The sequence below is a fragment of the Octopus bimaculoides genome, chromosome 13 (genome assembly GCF_001194135.2).
Source record: "Octopus bimaculoides isolate UCB-OBI-ISO-001 chromosome 13, ASM119413v2, whole genome shotgun sequence".
NCBI classification, from domain to species: Eukaryota; Metazoa; Mollusca; class Cephalopoda; order Octopoda; family Octopodidae; genus Octopus; species Octopus bimaculoides.
Genome location: NC_068993.1, coordinates 62,781,511 through 62,788,165, shown reverse-complemented (window position 1 = coordinate 62,788,165; position 6,655 = coordinate 62,781,511).

Sequence of the window (6,655 nt, the reverse complement as noted above, 5' to 3'; positions counted from 1 at the left end):
GGCACGAAACGTTAAAGACTTTTTCAATTCCTGAGCGTTATACTAATATATCTATTTGTTTTCTACCCCACCTGTCTTCGTCTTTTTTTTTCGTGAATTCTCCCTATATATATATATATATATATATATATACACACACACATATACATGCATACACACGTGCGCGTGCGTGTATGCCAGGAATACAATGTCCAAATCCGTTCGGTGTCTCCCTATAGTCAACTGTGTTCCAGTATTTGGAACAATGACGAGAGGAAAGAATGGTGTTGATAGGAGATAACCTTGTCTCACTCCTGTGATGATGTTGAAGAATTTCTGTTTCCGCTTTCAGTTCTCACTCAACAGACTTTGAAAGATGGAGATGTAGTCTGGGGTACTTTATTCTTTGGCAATGCACCACGGTATTTTTCTGTCTACACAGAAAAGCCTTTTTTGTTATATATAAGTAATGCTGATGATCAATGGTTACTGGAATTCTTACCTCTCCCGAGTAGATTACATTATTATGGACACCACGATACACAATGAGTATTAAGGAACCAACATGAAGAACTCTGTTATGAAGTCAAACAAAAATCATTTTAACAACCTGTTTATTCCAGTTAACAATTTTGCTTATTTACTTCGTTGTCATTCTTGGATTATTAAAATAAAACCGAAAAATGTTATCTTCCGGTTTGAAAAATGTCGTCTTTTAGTTAGGAATTACCATAGTCACGGAACATTGCCATGACCACACATTATCCAAGTTGCCAATGAATTTGTGAATTCTTAATGGCAGTTTTGATAACGAAACCTGTTATTACAATATTCCATGCTACCATTTGTATGGTGCGTAAGCACGAAACTCCAGTAATAGCATGAAACTTCAGATAAGGAGTAAATATGGTTGTTTTCTGCACCAAGTATTGAGTACTTTTTGTCCTGTTTGACTCTCGTTTATTATGGGTTTTGGGAACGATATATTTTTCTACTATTTTCTTTCTGTCATAAAGAACTTGTCGTTGTAAAATGCTACATATATCACCCGCGAAACATTTCTTCAAAAAATTCACCCAAACCAAACACTTTATTTTATTATTCATCAAAATATTTTTGTTGGCCATTAATTTTATGAATGATTATGCCTGCTAAGTATAATATGCATATATTTGTATGTTATATGCATGTATGTATTATATGTTTGAGTTTGTATGGATGTGTCTGTATAAATATTTGTGTGTATATAATTTATTTCAAGCTGTATAGTCCTTTTTGTGAAAGAAACACATTCTGACTGCATGTGTGCGTGTGTTGGCGCTCACGCGCATTTGCAGGAGATAAATGCTTATAAAACCATTGAAGAATGCGAATGAAGGCTTAATGAACATATGTAAGGTGATGTCAATGAATGAAAAAGATAAAAATATTGTATTACTTTATGTAGGCTATTTAATAATCCAATAATATTTTGGGATAAGTTCCCCTTTTCAAATAAAAGAAAATAAATGATTAAAGAGCTCTAAGAAGTTATCGGCAACTCTCTTTCCCTCTCCCTCTCTCAATATATATATATATATATATATATATATATATATATATATTAATGTACATATCTCTGGAAGTAAAAAATACTTCACCCTGTATATATGTATGCATTAGTTTCTAATTTTAAGACCATGAAAATACAGTAACGCTAAACTGTCAGAGTATTTTGAATTTTCATGCCTGTTAATAGTTTAATTTTGTCTCTACAAAAGAAAATAAAGTGACAAAAATTCAAAATCTGTCCTTATTTGCAAAATTCCATAAATTAGAACTAAAATAAAAATATGTTTAAAGAAATGTGACGTCACAGAAAAGCCAGAAGAAACTGTATTTTTTGTTTGTTTAAATCTTTGCTGAAATATTTTAATGCTTCTTCCAAATATTGATCTTCATGGTTGTGTTAATTACCCTCCAATGGGGGTTACACGAGTAAAATATCGAAATCCTGACTTTTTTTGAAGAGCTAAATAATAAACAAAGAATTTGTTAAATGTATGAAAGTTTTGCTTTTCATTTTTTTAGAATTGTCTTTTGAGTTATTTGCTTTTGTGATAACACCCATGAGCCTTTGGACCATTCAAGGTCTTCAAGATTGGTGAGTGTGTGTGGGGGAGGGTGAGAATAAAGAGGTCCTTATCGTCAAGGTGCAGATTTGGTCCAAATATTGCAACCAAGTGAATTCCGCTGAGGGCACTGAAAGTCCACGTTATAGGAGTTAATAGACTTAGTCCGATTCTCTATTTAACCAAGAATTCAGAACGCAAAGATTCAGAAGAAACTCCACAAGGTATGCTGTCTGAAACGCTAAGAATTCATCTATTCCATAATCTTGGACTTGTTCTTTATTTATCGATCCCGAAAAAGGATGAAAGACAACGTTGTCCTTTACCGGATTTGAAGACTGCACGATATAAAATGAAGTTTAAAGGACATGCCCATCTATATTTTGGTGAAGGCATGACAAACTAGGGCTGGCCTTTTGCCAAAATGACAAAGCACGGGTCACAGAAGCGAAACTTGTGGAGTTGAATGGGAGGAAGGCAAAAGGCGCCACCTCATCCGAGGAATTGGCAGCAACCGCTCGAAAGACAGTCCCGCAAACACCATGGAGACCGAGTCACCTGGTCTTCGGAGCCACTAAATAAGAAAGCTACCCGTTTCCTTTCCTCTTCATCTTTCGACTAACATAGCAGCTCTGAGAGTTAAATGTATAAGTGCACGTAGCCTGGGGTCAGTCTGAAAAAAATATGGGTGGACATAGATCATGTGATGAGGACAAAAAAAATTCGAGAGCGTGGATTTCCTCTTCAAGAGCAAAGCACTTGGGTTGACGCACTCCATAGATCCTATACGCGACAGGAAATTCACCTTCTACCCAACCTGTTTAGGGAGAAAGATCTTCCGCGTTAAATGGAGAGGAGTCCACCTGAGTTGGAATCTACCGGTTGCTCGCACTCCAGAGGGCAATGAAACCCTTTTCGAAGTGAAGCGAACAGAAAGAGAGCTTTCGTCTGGGATCACAGTAGAAATCCTCGTCTAGATCAAAGAGGAGGAGGTGGAACCCAATACTCCGATGATAATAGGGGCAATTATTACTGGGTCACAAATATATACGAAGCCCGATATACTCATGATGACTACGTCGCTGACAAGGGTGCACCAGGCACGCGCATCACAGTCACATGTGCGTGACATGGCGACCTTATATCAAAGTAAACAGCGCATGATCTTGCAGGTGGGGCCTAATTAGAATCTTCTTCCGGTCGAGTAGCCCATCCCGCTCAAAACGTCCCTAAATATGTGTTGTTGAAGGACGATGAACAAAACACCCGTGTTTCCAGAGATGAATTACTCAAATCCCGCATCACAAACCTCTCTCAACACATGGCTATGATGCTCCCCCACTACCTCTACTCGTGATCAGAGATGCACATATCGTCCACCGCCAAGGGACATGCTCAACTGGTTAAGGTCAAACAACTGACAAGCAAATCTCCGACAGAGTATAATTTTATGATTGATATTATTCCTCCTGATGGCAAATAAAAGAAATTATCATCATCATCATCATCATTATCATTATTATTATTATTATTATTATTATTATTATTATCACTATTATTATTATTATTATTATTATTATCACTATTATTATTATTATTATTATTATTATTATTTACACAGCCCCATTGTTTGGTTAACTGTGATTTCAAGAACTATTTTTGTAATATCCCATTTGCTCAACAGTATTTGCATTTGCCTCTCTGTCTGACCGACTGCTTCTCCTTCTCCTTCTCTCTCTCTCATTCTATTTCTCTCTCTTTCTATTTCTCTCTCTCTTTCTATTTCTCTCTCTCTCTCTCTCCTATGTCCCCCTCCCCCATCTCACTTTCTGTAAATAGATTACGACATAACAGTGATTTATGTTATTTATGTTATCAGTTTCGCCGGAGAAACTGTTTCAATGTCGGATTTGAGCCAACCTTTTGTCATTTCTCTTTAATTGCATTCATCGATTTTTGTATTAGAGTGCGAGGGTAAAGTGATCTTTAATTTGGAGTAGTAGTAATAGTAGTAGTGAAAGTGTTGGTGGTGGGGTAGTGGTGGTGCGGTAGTAGTAGTAGTAGTAGTAGTAGTAGTAGAAGTGTGAGTTGTAGTACTTTAACCCCTAGATTAGCATTAATCAACAAAGGGACCAAAGGCGTTCCAGCAGTTTCAACCCGTCTGATTTTCATTTTTCTTTTTTTCGGTACAGAGTATCCGATGTTATCTCTATTCAACCTCTCCTTTCTTTCTTAAACAGCAGAGTGTAATTCAAAGAAAATCTGGTTGCTACTTGTAATAGGTCAAATGACCATATAGATCAGTGGTTCTCATTTTCACCAATGGACCCCTTACATTCCTATTTCACTCAAATGGACCCTCGTAGCTGTTCAATGTTTTTAGAACAAAACCTTTGTTTTCTTATGACAAAATATTATTAGAAATTGGATAAAAAAGAAATAAAATATTTCATGTATGGCAGAAATATAAGCAATTTATTGCACGTAAATTTCAACAACTAAATCTTATATAGACCCCCAAGGACCGTATGTACCCCGGTTGAGGCCCGTAGAGGTTTTATCGTTCTTGTTGTAGCGAATTTCATTCTAACGGATTATTGGGAAAATATCTCGGACACCCGAGACATGAAGACTTAGTAAAGTGCGGACAAACGTTTTTAATGTAAAACAAATTACAAGGAATTTGTGTTAAATTCTATTGCGATATTCGTAGTAACAGCAATCACTATCTAAGTCTTTTACTTCTTACTTGTTTCAGCCATTGGTCTGCGGTAATGCTGGGGGGACTGCCTTGAGGGTATTTTCGTTGGACAGTCTGATCCCAGGACTTATTGTTATTATTATTATTATTATTATTATTATTATTATTTTTATAAAAATTGAGTAAAAGAGCAGCCCATGCCATCGAAGTATATGAAGCCCATAAATTTTCTTCTTCTTCTTCTTCTTCTTCTTCTTCTTCTTCTTCTTCTTCTTCTTCTTCTTGAGGCTTGATAAAATAAGTACCTGTTGAGTAGTAGGATCGATGTAATAGACCTTCCCGCCCAATCAAAATTGCAGGTCTTGCGCCAAAGATTATTATTATTATTATTATTATTATTATTATTATTATTCCTGTTGTTGTTGTTGCCTCGTCAAGACGTGTTATTTTGAAGTTCGTAGGAACTGCATTTACCGAGTGTGATTTAAACAGAAAAAAATAATTTAATGTTGAATTACTACAAAAGAAAAGAATCTATTTAATTGTTTGTGTAATTTTCTTTAGTTGGGAGGGAAAAAAGAACAACATTATTTTTGAGAAAGTATTTTCTTTATTTGCAAAGTGAACAAAATGGCTTCGTCTGAAGGAAACGCCCTCAGAATCACGTTTTCGCAGAAAGTAAACAAACAGTAAAGAACGAGAATACTTTGCAGCAGAAAAGATATAGTTTAAAAGGGGGGGAAATGACTTTTCTGTCGATGATAACAGTAAGAGTAGTTTTAGCGACTCGCTTGCTAATAGCAACAACAACAACAACAACAACAACAGGTGCAAAAACAATTACTCTCACACATCAATGCATAGTTTATTGAGCGAGAATTTTGTAAATGGAAGCAGTTTTGCAGATATTACTTGCAAATAAGAAAAAATTAGGCGTAAACAAAGTCCAAACCAGAAATATTTGGTAGTTTTGCGTCACGAATGGTTGTGTATCCTTGCCTGAGGGATAAGTCCAAGTGAGCGTTCAAGAAGAAAGTGAAACTGGAGGACTTTTGTGTGTTCTTATCTTATTACAATAGTACTTTCCCACCTACCTACTTGTTTAAGTGTAAGGGAAGTAATTCAAATAGAATAAGGATTAAACAGTAGGTAATTATGGTAGCGGTGGTGGTGGTGGTGGAAGTGTTGATGGTAACGTTGGAGCTTATAACGGTGAATAGAGAAAGGTACAAAGATACAAAAGGATAGAGAGCAAGGGTGGGAAGAGGTAGGAAAGAAAAGGTAAAGGCAAAAATAGTGGAACCAATGAAGTGATATAAAGAACAAACTCGAAAGTGAAAAGGAGGGAAAGAAAGACAGAGGAGTTTAAGAAGGCTGAGTGAACGAATGCATGCAAGGAAAAGAGGATGAAAGCAATACGAAGGAGGAGAAGGAAGATTGTAAAGTCGTCGCAAAGCTTATAACCTCACTGCTTCTGTAGCTACACTCTCATATTTCTCTCTCTCCCTCTCTGTCACTTTCTCTCTGGCGCGCACGCTCTTCCATTGCGTTTGTTTGAAGTATTTCTGAAATGTGCAACGTGCAATTATTTGTGATCAGAAAACGTAGAATAAAAAAGGCGGTCATATATAAAGGTACATACGTCCAATTTCGATGCAGAGAGTGAGTCAGAGTCACAATGCCTGGTCTGGAAATCGAAACCGCGATCCTATGACCGCTCCGGGCCGACCAGTGCCTTGTCTGTGAATTTGGCTGGCAGAAACTGTGTGGAAGCCAGTTGTGTGTGTGTGTGTGTGTGTGTGTGTGTGTGTGTTTGTCCTCAACCAGTTTCGGTTTGTTTACGTCCCCGTCACTTAGCGGTCTA